This window comes from Delphinus delphis, chromosome 18 (genome assembly GCF_949987515.2).
Source record: "Delphinus delphis chromosome 18, mDelDel1.2, whole genome shotgun sequence".
Lineage (NCBI taxonomy): Eukaryota > Metazoa > Chordata > Mammalia > Artiodactyla > Delphinidae > Delphinus > Delphinus delphis.
This window is the reverse complement of record NC_082700.1, coordinates 34532366-34549599: the sequence shown is the minus strand read 5'-3', so window position 1 is coordinate 34549599 and position 17234 is coordinate 34532366. Positions and strand designations below refer to the sequence as shown.

Below are 17234 nucleotides of genomic sequence, written 5' to 3'. Positions count from 1 at the left end.
GATTTAGACAGGGTTCAAGATTTTAAAAGTAGTTATGTGTAGGTAGTGAGATTATGGCCCATTTGATTTAAATTATTGCATATTTTTACATCAATTGTTACGAAAAGATTCCTACATAAATAAAATTATAAATAGTTATACATACTTGTATGTGTAATGTATAATTAAAATATATATACTTTATATAAGTTTTATATTTATGTAATATACTTGTCTTAAATAATACATTATGTATTGTGTTATATAGAATACTTTAAATATAATGTATTATATCAGATAATAATTATATATTTATATATTATGATGTAATTTTATAATCAATATTGCATGATATATTAATAGAATGAACATATTAAACATATAAATATATTGCATTAGTCATATATTTTGTGTACAATATATGCTATGCAAAAATACATGTTAATATAAAACATAATTGTTATACACTAATTTAAACAGTAATATATTACATTTATACACCAATATAATATTTAATATTGGTATATGTATATTATATTTAATATATACATAGCTAATGCTCTTTAAAGCCATCTGCTACAAGAAGTAGAATGAGACCAGGAGTATGGCCAAAGCAAATTCTAAAACTATTAGATTATTTATATTCATTTATATGTCATTTTCCTGGAATCTGCATCTGGCTATTAGAGAGCACACACAGCAAAATCACGATAAAGTGCCCAGGAGGACATGGGATCCTTTATTTACTGGGACCTCAAAGGAAACATAGTGCTACTCAGTCCCCCATCAAAGAGCTAAGAGCAAATCTTGAAGCACCCAGTAAAAGCCAATTCAAACAAAAAAACTTTTCCACTTAAACTTGAAAAAGTTAAGTTCCCAAGCGACCCCCTACATCAACCACCGGAGCTCATTTGGCAGTAAAAACAATAACATTCAGCGGACAACAAGAAATCTAAAACAATAGTTGTTTTAACAAAAAAAAATCCAGCAGCTAATTAGTGTCTTTCCTGTTTGAAAGAAGGCGGTGGGAAGTGGACAGAAGACCTTATAGGAAAGATAAAAAGAAGAGGAAAAGGAAAATAAAAGTTTCCAGTTTGACAATCAAACTGTCTTCTGCATCCATTTCATCCTAAGACCACCAAGCCAATGTGGAGGCTTTTTCCTCCTTCCCTTTTCTTTTCATGAGACTGATCACAACCAGCACTGCAGAGTCCATTAAATTAAGAAATGCTGTTGCATACATGTGTGAATGAGCTGTGAGTAAAGTACTGGAGTAGAGGACACCTAAAGTGAAACGTCCTCATGAATGTCCACGTGGCTGAGCAGCAAGTTAACATTTCATAGATGTGCTAAAGAAGAAGAGTTGGGTTTTATTTTATTTACTTTTCCCTGGACTCTGTTGAATGACTGTCATCTACAAGTTCACGCTACTTTTTGCTGAGGATTAATGCACTGGGAGAGCTGAGAGAAAACTGAATAGTAGAGCTGTCTTTTTCTTGACCAGTTCACCTTACTTTCCCAAACTCAAAGTCTTTCCCTATTTCTTTCTCCTTTTTATTGTAGTAAAATGAACATAACATAAAATTCACCATTTTGATCATTTTACAATTCACTGTACCATTCAGTGGAATTTAGTACTGTCACAATGCTATGAAATTGTCACCACTGCCTAGTTGCAAAACATTTTCATCACCCCAAAAGAAAACCTACAACCATTTTAAGCAGTCATTCCCTATTTCCGTCTCTTCCAAATCCCTGGCAACCACTAATGTATAATATTTTCCATGTGTATGGATTTGCCACTGTTGGACATTTCGTATAAATGGAACCATACAATATGTGGCCTTTCGTGTCTGATTTCTTTCACTTAGTTGCATCCATGATGTAACATGTATCAGTAATCCATTCACTTTTATGGCTGAATTCCCTGATCCTGTTTTCTTCATACTGTTTGAATACAAACTTTAAAATATGTTGAGGGTGAAGCTCTGTTTTAATGGCACATCTATGAGGCCAATTCATTTAAAGAAGGTGAAAATGGAAATATTGTTGTGAAATGATAATCGTTGAGAAGCCTCAGCTAACTTGATAATGAAAAGTTTGGGAAATGTTGCAAAAAATTATTTGCTTTATATTAAAAGCCTTTTAAACAAGGATTCAGGAGATTGTCTTTTTCTTGAGGTAAGTTAAATGAGGTAGAAGAAAATAACTGTCCTTTAAAACAGATTTTTAAAGGATTCTATTTATTCTTAATAGACGAATGGGAGTACAGGTTGTTCATATCCAATATGGACTCCCTATCCAAACACTGTTTATCATTCTAGCCACCACTATCGAATTATATTTCTTGAGAGTCATGCAGCTTAATTCCTGCATATTACTTTTTAAAATTCATCTATCAAGTCCATTAATACAGTATAAACAAGAGAAGTTCATGTTTCAGTGCAGTTCAAATATCAGGTATAAAGAACCCCCCAGTAAGGAAAAGAATCCTATATCTCTTGCCAGAATGTGGTCAGCTCTGGGGTGTTTTGCTAGCTGAAAGACACTTTTATTCTTAAGAAAATAGAGGTTGTCTAATAGGGATGAAAGGCAAAAAAATTTAAGTACTTGTTTGTGTTAAAAACAGTGCTAGGCTATCTCATACTCTATATCAGTCAAGGCTCACCATTTTACATATGTGAAAAGTGAAGTTAAGTGTTTTAGTAACTTACTAAAAGGCATGCAACCACTAAGTTCAAGCAAGAATTCAATCCCAAATCTGTCACACTGAAGTTTGAGCTAATAGTGAGATTAATAAAAATAGCACTGAATTAAAAGTTCAGAGGTATTTTTTATTTCATACTCTTTCACTAACCCTCTTTGGAGATAAATCATTTCATTTATATGGGCCTTAGTTTTCACAACTATAATAGTTGGAAGCTTGACTAGGTGACTTCTATGTAGTCTTCCAATTCTAAAATGTTCCATTAATTTGTATTCCTACAATAATTGCCATTGCAGTATATGCATGCTGCCACCAAGTAGCAGTAGAGAGTACTAGTTCCTTTTTTATCCCTAGTGGGGAGTGCATTTTGACATCAGACTTATCTGTGAATAGTACAACCTGTTAATATAACTATAAAATAACAAAATAATATGGTATTATTCCCTGTAAATCAGAAGCTTTACATTGTCTATGAATCTTGTCAGAATCACCTGTAGATTTTTAAACATAGAGGAAATCCAGAACCCATTGAATGAGGATTTTCAGAGATGGGACTTGGGTATCTGGATGTTTGGGCTCCCATCATTTGTATATTTTATTTTATTTTATTTTTTCCCTATGTACATCATTTGTCACATCCTCTTGAATCTTTAGCAATTTCTGTTTTTTTTTAAAGTTTCAAATATTCCATAATCTTCTCCTACTTTTCATAAGGTGTATCTGTTATTTTTATTCACTCTTGTGCTTCTCCTGGTTAAAACTTCTTTTTTGGGGGGGGGCCCTACCTCATGCCTTGCAGGATCTTAGTTCCCTGACCAGGGATTGAACCCCAGGCCCCCAGCAGTGAAAGCGCCAAGTCCTAACCACTGGACCACCAGGGAATTCCCAAGACTTCTTTTTTAAATGACTTTTTTCCCACTCTAATTCATTCCTGGGATCAGTTTTATGTGGGAACATTAAACCAACCTTGCATTACTAGAATAAAGCCACTTTGATTGTGATATATTACTGTTTTACATACCATGGATACAGTTTGTGCTTTTGTTTACAAATTTTGCATACATGTTCAAAAGAGAAACTGGCCTATGATTCTATTCTTGTAATATTCTTTTTAGTTTTGATCTGAAGCTTATGTTGGCCTTATAAAATTTTTGAGCAATATATTATTTTATGTTTCCTGGAAGGATTTTATGTAAGATTACCAATATTTCTTCCCTAAATATTTGGAAGAATTTACTTGGAAAGCCATTTATCCCTGGAAATCATTTTCTGTAAAGGTACTTCATTATACAAACAAGTTTTTAAGTAGATATAGATTTTTTAGATGTTTCTTTTCTTGGGTTATTCTTGTTAGGTTGCATGTTTTAAGAATTTGTCATTTTGGATGAATTTTCAAATTTATAAATATAAAATTATAATTTTAACAGCTTTATTAGGATGTAATTTACATACCATAATTTAACCCTTTAATGTATACAATTCAGTGGTTCTTAGTGCAACCACTAAAAGACGTGTGTAACCATCACAACAATCCAACTTTAGATTTCTGTCCCCTCATAAAGAAACCCATTACACATTAACAATGTTTTTTGATTCTGTCAACCCTCTCAGCCCTAGGCAACCACTAATCTCCTTTCTGTCTCTACAGATTTGCTATTATGGGCATTTCATATAAATGGGACCATACAATATGTGATCTTTTGAGAGTGGCTGCTTTTCTTTACATAATGCTTTCATGGTTCATCCATGTTGTAACATGGATCAATATTTCAAACCTTTTTATAGCTGAATGTTATTCTATTGTACGGATATTCCACATTTTGTTTATTCATTTGTCAGATTGACATTTGAATTTTTTCCACCTTTTGTTTTCAGAAATGTGCTTCTATGAACATTCACGTACAAGCTTTTGTGCAGACATAAGTTTTTATTTCCCTTAGGTATAGATTTAGTAGTGGAACTGCTGGATCATAGGGTAACTCTATGTTTAACACTTGCAGGAACTGTCAAGCTGTTTTGTAAAATGGCCGCACATTTTGTAAAATGGCTCAGACTGTACTTTCTATCCAGAGGTATCCAAAGCCACCTTAGGTGCAAAATGTTTAAAGTTGTCCTTTGCTGCTGCCAAAATTGTAGCCACTGTGGGCAGTCTGCAAGATGGCATCTTAGGTTTCTGAGGAAGAAATTAGAATACACAAAGGGGGAAATAAGTGTACAATTACATAATGTAGATTTCATATTTAATAAATGAAAAAGGATAACCAAATTTTAAAAAGGCAGGGGCTGGTTTCTACCTGTATGAGCAAACAACTCAGAAGAAGCACAGCTGGCTACTAGACAAATGAAGAGAGACCAACTTCTTTAGGAAATGCAGATTAAAACCATGGGATTTTCTTCCCCTCTGATGGGCAGAAATTCTAAAGACTGATAACATCTGGTGTAGACGAGGGAACAAGCACACTTTGCCTATGTTAAGTGTAATAAATGTGTTCAATTTTGGAACGAGGTTTGCAGCGTCCATCAAAGTTCAAAACTCTCTTGCTCTTTGTCCAAAGACTTTTACTTCTAGGCACCTGCCCTCTGCCAGTACTCTGCCTTGCACAGAAGTGTGCATAAAATCAGGCACCCGCAAGTCCAATGAGGGATACTTATGTAATGGGGAAAATCTAGAGACAACCCGGATGTCCTTCAGGAGGGGTCTGATGAAGGAAATGAGGATCCATCGGTGGTATGGAGTAAGGTGTGTGTGGAGAACAGGGAAGGTCTGTGAGCAAACTGGGAGGATGACATGATACGTCATCAGGTCAAAAGGAAAAAGAGCAGGTGTAGAAAAGGACATGTCTATTATTCCAGTTAGAAACCCACAGTGTTTGTATTTGTAAATACTATATATGTATATATGTACATATGGAAACACGCATATATACACGTATACATATTTGTGTATCTGATCCTGAAAATGCACAAAATGCTGTTAAGGGCAACCACCTCTATGGAAGGGAATAGATCTTTATATTTTTACTCTAGTTTTCCTAATCGTGTGCAAATTTAATTTTTTATTTAAAAGTTAGGCAGTCAGGAGAGGCCTAGTGACTCTTTTGTGGGCTTCTCTCACCACAGGATGCACTCTTCGCGCCCTTGTTGTTTCTGGTTTGTCTTTTGGAGCAGACACCACTGAAACGAGCGTCTTGTCATCGCTTGCCAACTGCCTGCAGTTTTCTTGCACCCTCCTAACCCTCACCACCTTTGTGAGATGCTGTTTCGCGCTGAGGTGGTGCCTTTCCCCTCACACACACCCCTCTGGTACCTAGGGGAGCCCCGGGGTTTCTCAGTGGGCATTCTAGAATACTCATCCCAGAGATGCAGTGGGTTTTTCAGCCACAAGCATTTGGGGAAAACTCTGTTCCTGTATGAATTATCCTCTTGGGAGTTCATGATTCACCGGAGCTCTTGAGACGCTCTAGGAAGTTGAGTCAAGAAACCCGTGTAGCCCTGTTAGTTCAGGATTTCCTAAATTTCTAGGACTGACTGTGGCACTGCTTTTCCAGTCACAACCATCCTTATCAGCTTCCCTGATAGACTCCCTGGGGAGCGCTGCTCAGACTCTTGCCTGGAAGCTTTGTAGTCCCAGGATTACCTGCTGCTCCCACACCCACCCGGCCCCCTGCCAGCGCTCTGTCAGCCTCGCACCTTCTCCCTGCCCCCCAACTCATTCAGGCCACAGGTGCTGCCCTTGCTCTGGGATTTAGTGATAACGCCTGGGAGCAGTGGCCCAGCACAGCCCACGGCAGTGCTCAGCGTGGCTCACAGGGTTTAAAACACACAATTTGAGCCCTTACTGGAACATGGGAAGATGATTTAAATCCAGATGTCTTATTTCATAATCCCCGTGTCTCTGAAAGTGGGAGAAACAGACTGGGAGGGCCGTGTGTTTCAAGGAAAAGGGAGACTGTTTCTCTGTGGAAGTAAAGAACGGGCCCTCACAGTTAACAGGTAACGTAGGGAGTTTGTGCTGAGTCTGTCATGTTGGGCCTGTTATACTCATTTATATGACCGTTGGGTCCCTAATGGCATTTGCATTTACTGCCCAAGCTTGAAACTCCCCAGTGTCCCTGTCTTGGTAACCAGCCCTAATTCTGTTGACCTAGAAAGTTCTTTGTGGGAGCTTTCTAGCAGGCCTCTCCCCCAGTGTCCCCACCCTCCAGCCCCTGTGTCCTAGTGCTTTTTCTAAAACGCACAACTCCTTGTTGTGCAGACCTGATTGCTCCTTGTTGCTCCAGGATCCGATCGATCCAGTTTCCAGGAGAGCGTGTCCACAGGGCCCTCTGCGGTCTGCAGTCCTGCCCCCAGCCAGGCACCCAGCACCCCAGGTGCTGCAGAGAACTTGCTGGTGTCCCCCGTGCCTTGGCAGAGACAGCTCTCTGCCAGATGCCATTCCTTTGTCTCCCCCTGTCCTGACCCCTCCCACCTCCCTTCCTCTGAAACCATCAATCTTCCCTCAGGCAGAGGTACTTGCTCAGCTCTGTGCTTCCACAGCGCTTGTCCTGTGGAATTTGAATTCCCTCCACAGCCGTCTTGCTAGGTTTGGAGCAGCTGATTCCCCTTCATCTTTTTCTTCCTTCCCTCAGCCCCACAGCAGGGACACTCTCGGGCACCGTGCAAATTTAATCTTCAATTTCTAGTTGTTATGACACTGTTGCTGTGATGATACCATCTACGTTCACAGTAGGATGGGTAAATGTGCGGGGGGATGCCTGTAAATACAGATTCTTTGTAAATGCAGGTTCCTAATTCTTCCCCCTTTTAATATTTTTTCCCCTTAAATCATGTGTCCTTTTTGCTGCTCCAGCTCTATGATTGGACTGTCACCCGGGGAGCCTGAGGCAGCACAAAATCAAAGAGGTTAGACACTAAATTTTTAATGTAAATGTCAACCAGGATACCTACTAGCTGTGAAAAGGGGGCCCCAGAATTCAGCCTCAAAGCCTATTACCAGATACTTGGTTTCCCTGCTTGCGTCTCTTCTGTCTGTCGACGTGCACTTGACTCCTATTAACTTTAACAGGAATTATATGTGTGCCCTGAGGGGCGAGCATAGCTTTTAATGGGGGCTTCCTCACACTGCTTTTTTTGCTGATTACTTTTAATGAATCCCACCCTGTAGAAGTGGAATAATAAGACAGGATGTGCTTGAGAAAATGGAGAGAGTTATTACATATTTTCCTTGTAATCCAGAATAGCATGTCAGATCTTCTTCAGTTAGTCTCCTTTGGTTGTCAGTGGAAGATAATTTTGGCTTGCTCACTTTCCAAATCAGAAACTGAAGTCAAATACTAACGTATCCTAGATGAAACATGACCCATTCATTTTTGAGAGTCTGTATGAGCCCTGTGCAAGTTGCGGAGAATGAAAAGACAAATTTATTGACTTCAGTAGATATTTACATAGCATTGAATGTGTTCCAGATGCTGTTCTGAATTCTATCAGTTATCTACTTTTGCATCATAGAACACTTCAAGACAGTGACTTAAAACCACAGCCATTTCTTTGGCTCAGGATTCTTTTCAGTCAACAGGTGGGGCTGGGCTCAGTGGGGGTGGTTCCTTCTGTTGGTCTCATCTGAGATCACTTATTCAACCAAAGTCATCTGGTGATCCACCTAGAGTCTAAATGGCCCCCCTCATCTGGCAGCTGGCAGCTGTTGCTGGCTAGCTGTTGGCTGGGCCTGTTATTTCCAGCAGGCTATCTCGGGCTTGCTTACATGGCAGTGATGTTTTAAGAGTGCAGGTATAGAAGCCACATGCCCCTTGAGGACTCAGCTTGAAAGTTGCACAGCGTCACTCCTGTTGCAGTCTCTTGGTCAAAGCAAGTCCACAAGGCCAGCCCAGATTCAAAAGGTGTGGAGTACAAGACCCCACCCCTTGCTGGGAGGGCTGCAGAGAATTTGTGGCCATTTAGTCCTCACATCAGAGAGGCACAACAGAGAGATTTAGTAACTTGTTCAAGGTCACACAGCTTGGGACAATACAGTGTTTTAAGTGCTTTGAAAGCTGCTGCTCATTATTTTAAAATCTTACCACCACTATTTGGACCAACTTATTTTTTTTTCTCTGCAGTCTTGTAGAGAAAGGGTCATTCACATTGCTGTGTGGCTGCCATGGGTTGGAAGCTTCATATATGTTATACCACTGAACTGTCATAACTAGTATGAAATGGAGATATTATTATTATTCCTAATATTCAGATGAGGAAACTGAGGCTCTTGGAAATTAAGTCTGAGTCGTATAAGAGAATGTTAAGTCACTGTTCCATATGCAAGAGTGGTGTCCCTAAGTAAATTATAAATGTCCTGTCACAGATCTTTTTTTTAATCTCTTGTTTGCATCTGGAAAATGGTTTTTAAAACTTTTCTGTTGCTGTGTTAATGGCAGTTGCACATTGCAGAAAAATAGCTGGAAGAAGAAACATGTTTTTCAGATGCCCAGTGGAGCCCCAGAATAGAAGGAAGATGAATATTCCATTCCACACTGGCAACACCAAAGGAGATGATGCTTTAGAAAGAAGATTTCTCGACAAAGCTCTTGAACTCAATATGATCTCCCTGAAAGGGCATAGGTGAGTACATGTCCCATCCAGAAGCTTGTCAGAGAATTGGTTTAGTTTTCAGACGCTGAAGGAGACACATCTAGGAGCCTGCCCATCCTGGAGTAGCAGTTATTGTAACTAGTTGGGAAAGACCGTTTGTTACAGGGGTGCTCCTACTGCTGCTTACAGGCCCCTTAGCGCGATTCCATGGCCGGGAGCATGGGGGGGCACACCTTCTAGGAGCTTTGGTCAAAATTTCCTTTGAAAATCTCTGCTCTGACAGTACAAAGGGTGCCATCCCATCTCTGGTGCAGCTGGCGCAGCCTGTTCAGTGTAAGAACAGACACTGCTGCTCCCCCGAACGTCAGAGACAGTAGTTAAATCTGTCAGCTCCATGAAAAATGTATGTTCTCACGCATGAGAATAGCTGCCCGCTCCCTGCTCCTCGCATGGCAGGCTCATCGAAGAGTTGAGCTAACCTAGGTTACCTGTGAGCGTGACGGTCCTTCACTGCGTTGGAAAGGAATTTTCTGATGACTGAGATGTGTGACACTCCTGGCCACCTGCGGGGGCTTTCAGGTGGGAGGTTGGACACGATGGCCTCAGGTGCCGTGACTCTCGCAGGAGGTGGTGACGGGAAGGAGGGTCGTCCTGATGATCAGCCAGATGTTCCTGTTCTTAACGGCTGCATCGGTGGTTCTTCTGGGTCTGTGGGAGGGATTCGGGCCTCTCTGCATAAGGCTGTCACCATCGAAGATGTCAGAAGCTGGCAGCCTTCATGAAGCATTTTTTGGAGATGCACCAGCTATGAGCACATCCTAACCAATATACACTCTGCCCTTGAAGGTGTACAAAATTGAAAGTCACTTGGGCATGTCTAAAAAAAACTAAACACACACAGTATTTTTCTCGAATGAACATACTTATGATAGATTCTCTTCTTTTTCCAGGGAACAGCAAAACATCCACAGCTATCCCAAGCTGTTGAAACTTAACCTTAATTCTGACTTGAACTGGAAGCTTTTAAAAAGTCTTCTGTTGCTTTTCTACCAAATTCTAGCTACTGTTCTCTTTGCTACTACTTTTTCTGCCTAGATCTCATATTCAAAGCTGCCTGTGGGTTTAAGTATATGCAAATTGCAAGTTGTTGTTTTTAGAGACAAACAGACACACAGCATGGAGGGTGGGTGGGGCCCTATAGGTGCTGAATTTTGATCCTTTGCAAGATGACAGCAGTGGGGTCTTCTGGACTTTCTTTATACGGTTATTCTCATAAAGCGATAAAAGTGACTTACTATATGTTTATATAGCAAGGTCTGTTTTTAATACCAAATAGTTTATATCTCTATGCATTTATATCTCTGTGCCTTTATATTTCTAATAATACGGTTCTTGTTGGTATATGTTGAGACTTGGAGAATTTGTTAGGATCCCTGACCTTGTGCATTAGAGTGTTACGTTCTCAACAGTTGTGTGCCTCCCATTCCCCCTCCCCTCTCCCTTTTTAAGCTGCTTCACAAGATTTAGAAGCTCCCTGATTCACTTTTACTTTCCTTTCAGTGGGTAGAAGAACGGTTGGTTGGTTGGTTGGTTGGTTTTGTTTTTCAGTTATGCTGTTAAACTAAAAATCTGTGTTAAATTCCCTTACTGTTTCTTCACGTGACTGTTCTCTTTCTGGTGTTTGACCAGTGATGCCGTGAGCTTGGGAAGATCTTTGCTGAAGAGTCTTTTCCCCTACTGTTCATCCATTGTCAGTGTTTTGTGTTGACCGTGTGAAGGACATTAAAGTCCTAAAACATGTAAACCTTTGTCAATGAATTTCTTTACATGCTTTTTAGACAGATTGTTCTTTTAAAATCTTTATGCTGGGAAAACTTGAGTCTAAAACTAGCATCCGTGAAGGGTATTTTGTTCAGAAAGGTGTAAGACTTGAGTTCTGCACATCCATGTTTTTAATGATTCAGCATACTGGTACCTTTCCGTTGGCTTTTGGAATGGACATTATCAACAAACCACCTTACAGCACAGCTCACGGTATAAAGTTGTATGAACTTTGTCCCACTTAGGCTGGAAACATGTCACTAGGACAGTTTTGAGCTATCTTCATGTTTCGTTGGATTGTGTAATGAGGACTATACTGATCTTTCGTCCCAGCTCTGCACCAATTAGTTGGGTTAGTTGGGTTTCCTGCTTAGGGCTAAACCTTGCCAGTCTTGGTTCTCTCATCTGTAAAAAGGAGGATTGAAATAACTCCCCCACTTACCTCAGGGATGTTTGAAGAGCTTAAAACAAGGGCTCAGTGCAGGATGTGACTGTTTAAACACAGTAAATGTTTCAACAGCAAAAGCCGGCCAGTCCATGGACGCCATCCGAGTGTTCACATATAATAGTGCTCAGAGTCTATTTTGCCTCCTTCCTCATCCATTCATATGATGGTGACAAGTCCCTGCAGTTTGTACCGGCCCCAGATCTCTTCAATCTCCACTTATTTCCATTCCCATTGCCACAGCCAGCTCTGTCATCCCTCAGCGGATCTTTTCAGTGGCCTCATCTGCCCCCACCTGCCCCTACCAGCACAGCCAGTTGAACCATCACTTCCCCTTCATGCTCCTCCTTGGTTCATAAAAATCCCAGACTTCTGAGCCCAACGGTCACAGCTTTGTGGTGTCTGGTCTGGCTTCATCTTTCTTGTGCTTCTGATTCTTGGAATGTGGCAAGCATATATGCCCATGCTACGTTGGGTAAGCCTGGGGTTTCTGCCCCCACTCAGCAAGACTGACGTTCCTTCAAGACACCTGCCAACCTCCTGACCTTGTTTGTGTCTCCTGCATTGGAAGGATACGCTTTTCCTTTGTTCTTACAAGCGTGACCCTTTTATCCCATCACAGCACCTCCATTCTGTGTTTTCCTGTGCCGAGGGTATCTGCTTACGTGCCTTCCCCATCAGAGCAAGGAACAAGCCCTGTTTCTCCACCTCCATCACCTGGCATCCTGCCTTGCCCTTAGGAGGTGCTCAACGACTATCTGTTTCATGAATGGAAAGGCAGGGCTTCCTGAATTTCGCAAACAGCCTACAGTAAAGGCAGAGGTACAATCTCACATACATGGTTGTTTTAATTTTTCAAAAGCTTACTATATAATTTCATTTTTAACTGAAATTTAAAATCTTGGAGGGCTCCCAAACTCTTCTTTAAATATGTGTGAAAGTGTTTGGAAAACGGTGAGCAACTGCATTCATACCAGGACAAAGGGTAGTCACTGTTGTCTGGAGCACAGATCGTTGGAAGATACTCACTGAGCGCAAACCTTGACCTTTGAATGTCTCGAGTGAACGGATGTCAGTCTGCTGACCACGTGGAGAGAGGGGAAGGGCAGATAAGGATGCAGGCCTCGGGTCTACAGGCTGCGGGAGCCACAACTGGCCAGTCTTTAAGTTTAAAAGCAAAGTGGACAGACAGGTGTCTTTCAGGCCTTGGGAAATCTGTGTAAGCTTTGGTGGCCTCATGTTCCTTCAGATCCTCCGGAGTGTCCTCCTTCTTCTCCCAAACTGTTTTTGTTTATTTTTCTCTTTCAAAATTTGACAACACATAATCATGTTAATAGCACCTAAGTGAGAAAAAACAGATTTGTTCCCTCGTTGCTTATGTTTACCTGCACACACTGCTTCATCCCCAGCACTGTGGCTCTGTTCTTTGCCTGCACAAGAAACAAAATTGTTCTGTTCTGTGCTAGTCTATGTTTATATCATCATCTTATGCTGTCTCGTCACAACTTAGCAGATGCTGGAAGGTTTGGCAAGCCCTTAGGTGAAGTATGTGATGTAACAAATAATTAGTCCCTTTTTTCCCCTTTAGAGTTTAAGGAGCCACTAAGACCCTGTAAAATGGACAAGACCCATTGATAGTTGTCCAGCTCTGCCTAAGGCCCTTGCAGGTCTGGCCTTGTATCACTCTGGGATTAATGTTTCTTTTACCGTTTTCTTTGGAAGGAAAATAAAATGAGGAAGAATTTTCTTACATTTGATCGGAATGAACATAATTAAAAAGTGAAATGCTACTGCATCTGCAAAGAAATAATCACTTTACTTGCAAAGAAGATTCCCTGCCTCTGTTAGTAATTGGGCTCTTGGTAATTTAGAATCAGAATCCATGACAGCTTGTGATGAATTGGCTCCTTTTGGGCTAAAGAAGGTAAGAAGTTCTAATTACCCCTGGAGTATTCCAGAGTGGCTGGAAAAGCTTGATCAAAGAGATATTGGGAGAGATATAGAAAAGCTAGCAGTGAGCAAAGATTCATTGAATTTCTTTTTAAGAATCTAAAGAATAAAATATTTCATTTGTTGTGACAAAAACAAGAGCCGGTGATATTTGAAATCCCAGAGCAAATTGGATTTTCTAAGAAAATAGGGAACTGGGCCTATGAGAAAAGTTTTACGTACCCAGAAGTCCTATAGTTAGGTTATAGAAATTGGCCTTTCTTACTTGTTAGCACACGAGAATACTGACAGCCTTGCGCCTCACTTGGGGAAAAGTATGGAATTCATACTTTGAGCGTTTAAATGTATAAGTAATTGGCGCTAAGTTTAAGGCAGTCCAAAATGTTTTATTCAAATGAAAGCATAATTTAAGTTAGTAGAAATGTACTCAGGTTCCTAATGAATGAATCTACTGACCCAATCCCTTTTGGTATGCTAGCCTTTGTTTCTCTTCAGATTGCCAACAATTCCTGAAGAATAGGCTGGATTTTAGGTTGATGCATTTTATTTTAAATGTTGTGTGTTCATTTTATACATCTATATAGATGTAGATATATAGTTATAGATACAACTTCAAACTGAAAGAAAAATTGCAAGATTAGTACAAAGAACTCTTGTATGTGCTTTACCTTGATTCACCAATTATTAATGTTTAGCTTTATTTGCTTTGGCATTCACTGTCTCTCCATATATACATGTTTTTTTCTCCTGAACCCCTTAAGGGTAAAGAGACATGTGCCCTTTTCCCTGGAAATAGTGATTACTTCCTAAGTGAAACAACATTTTCTTACCAAACCACAGCACAGTGGTCTAAGTCAGAAATTTAACATTGATACTGTTGGCTGATCTACCATCTATATTCAAATTTTGCCACTTATTCCAGTAACATCCTTAATGGCTAATTTTTTCAGGCCAGGAACCAGTGTACAATCATGCATTGCGCTTAGTTCTCATGTCATTTTGGTCTAAGTATGAAATAATTCTTCAGCCTCTTTGTTCTTCATATTATTGAGAGTTTGTGACGCGTATAGGCTGTTGTTGTGTAGAATGATCCTCATTCTGGGTTTGTCCTCTGTTTCCTCATGGTTGTTTCATGTTATGTGCTTTGGATGGGGTTCCACAGAGGTGATGGTGAGTCTCTCTGTGCATCCTTACCGGAGCCCCCTGATGGTCATCTGTCTCATTAGCATCTTGGTTAAGGTGGTGCCCACGAACTTTCTCCACTGTCAAGTTATTATTTGTCTCTTTTAGCTAATAAGTAATTTATGGGGAGATATTTTGAGACTCAAAGTATTCTGTTCTTCATCACAGTTTTGAATTACATACTGGTCCATAGAACAGGCAATTCAGGTGGTTTTATTTGATGAAGAAGGTGAAGTGATTCTTAATGCTTACTTTCCACTAGTAGTTTTACAAGCCACTCTTCTCTCTCCCAAAGGAAAAAAAATTCCTAAATATAAGCAGCGGAGGTGTGCAGAACAGTTCACTGACAAAAGGCAACCGTTGGAGGATATATATTCCAGGAGCTCTGAGAGTAACAAACATGTTTTGAGAATGTGAATAGTAGTATGGGCAAGTGTGCTTTTTGGTGAATCAGGGAAGGAGGAAAAGAATCCCCTGATCAGGATATAGGGACCAACTTGCACACTTTTCCTTCCCTGTCTAGTCAAGGTTGTTTATTTCTCAATAGTTGTAGAAGTACAGCCCTTTGGCCACACAGACCTTTAATCTAATAACCAGATCATGAACCACATAGCCTGATTATGCTTTAAAAGATGTGATATATATAAAAACCTGAAGTTAAAGTTGCTTCTAATGACTCTAGCCCAGCAGAATAGCCCCGAAGAGAAAAGTAAAATCTTGGCTTCCATCTAGCCAGGTGAAAAGCTGTAGGCATCCCGAGAAATGAAAATTGATGTTGAAATGTAAGAAACGTAGGAAGTTACAGGTCATTCTGGGGGGAAAAATAATGATTTTATCCAGCAGAGTAAAAAGCACCTAGAGGCTGAATCATTCTTTCTTGTTCCCTTTCCCCAGTTTAAAACCATAGTTTCTTTAGGTTGAAAGTCCAGGGGTTGAAGCAGAAATCTTTAGGAGTTCTTAGGAAATGACAGGTGAGCAGGTTAATAACCTCAGGTAGGAACAATTCTGCTGTAAAACACACTGGGGAAAATACTCCTGAATTTCTGATGAATTTAAATCGAGGGCAGTCTAACATATTTTCTAAAGAACTATGTTCAAATTAAGGCTCTGGCTGATGTTACCCAGTCGCCTCCCCCATTAAGCCATCTCCAGTTCTCCCAATGGCATATTGTTCAAGATATGGTGTCTTCTATGAGCAAGGTTCTTGTGTTTTCGGGGGCAAGATATATCAGTTAGGATTTTGTTGGTCACAATACATAGAAACCTTGGTCCCAACTGGCTAAGGTAAAAAAAAAAAAAAATTATTGCTTAATGTAACTGAACAGTCCAAAGACAAGCTCCAGCCAAGATCTGGTTTACTCCAGAAGCCCATGTTGTGTATTCTTTGGAGCCAGCTTTCTGGGACTCTGCGACTTTGTCCTCCTTCGTGTCATGCTTCATGACAACCACATTGGGGATATTGCCTCTTCAGAATAGGTCTGTAGCTCTGCTTTCCTCGCCAGAGTGTCCAGCCTCACTCTGCTTGGGCTGCCTTAGGTCAGGTTCTCGTTCCTATGCCAATGAGTAAGACCTGGAGGAAGGGACATGCTAACTGGCTGGAATACAACAGGACCCATCCTTGGAGCTGGGTAGGTGGCCAATCCCACGTAAACCATATAGAAGCCTGTGCAGTTTGCCAAATCAGTTCTGATTTTTGTTTCCCTTATGGAGCTTACAGCTTCATCAGGGAGGCAGACAAACAAATAAGCAAATGGATACAAGATATGAAGTGAAGGAACAGAGCTGTGAGAGTAAATGTCAGGGAGACACAGTCCAGATGGCAAAATGGGAAGTGACATTTGAGTAGAGATCTGAATGGTTGAGCAGGAGTTAATCAAGAAAAGAGGTTAGGGAGAGACAAAAGCCACATGAGCATTTGGGGGAACATTTATCACTTTACTTTCTCTTAGGAGCGTTGGTGTGTGATGCTCAAAATATTGAGCAACCAGTATGGTACCCTAAAGAGGGCAAAATTACAAGTGGCCAAAGGAGGATGACTACAGGAAAGCACCACCTTGCCGTAGGTGGCCACAGATGAGTGGCCCACTGATGGCGTCTGAGGCCCACAGGGCTAGGGCTGGGGCAGAGACTGTTAACCAACTAGGATGGAAGTAGCAGATAAGTATATAAATAACTGGTATGGTAGCAGAGGCGTGTACCTGCTGGATTTCAAGCCTGAGTGTACCCCCTTTTTTTCTGGGCCTCTCTCCACTGTTTACTGACCACCAAACCTTACCTATGCGATATTCAATAAATGTTGACTAAACATATAGATGACTATATTGATAGCATGGGAAAATTATCTACATTCATGCCTGATTGATATTGATAGAAGATTTCGCCCCAGAGCAAATTAGCAAATGGTTCCCTAGATTCTGCAGAGCATGTCAGACGTTGATTTTCAACTAGAGCCTTCTGGGATTTGAATCAGCATCTGCCTGAGGTTTGCAAGTTGAGGGGAATCTCAGCCTGGAGACACATGTTGATTCCACGGTACAGTGTTGGAAGCCCACACGGAGTAATAAA

General features: G+C 40.6%; 1 long non-coding RNA gene across 2 annotated transcripts in view; it reads left to right on the top strand.

Annotated features, from left to right (window-relative positions):
• LOC132413539 (uncharacterized) overlaps positions 1–17234 on the top strand; it is a 37495-nt gene that overhangs the window by 6153 nt on the left and 14108 nt on the right. For both annotated transcript variants that reach the window (XR_009516756.1, XR_009516757.1), the window contains exon 2: positions 9164–9301. This is a non-coding gene — a long non-coding RNA (uncharacterized lncRNA). The remainder of the gene's footprint in view (positions 1–9163; positions 9302–17234) is intronic.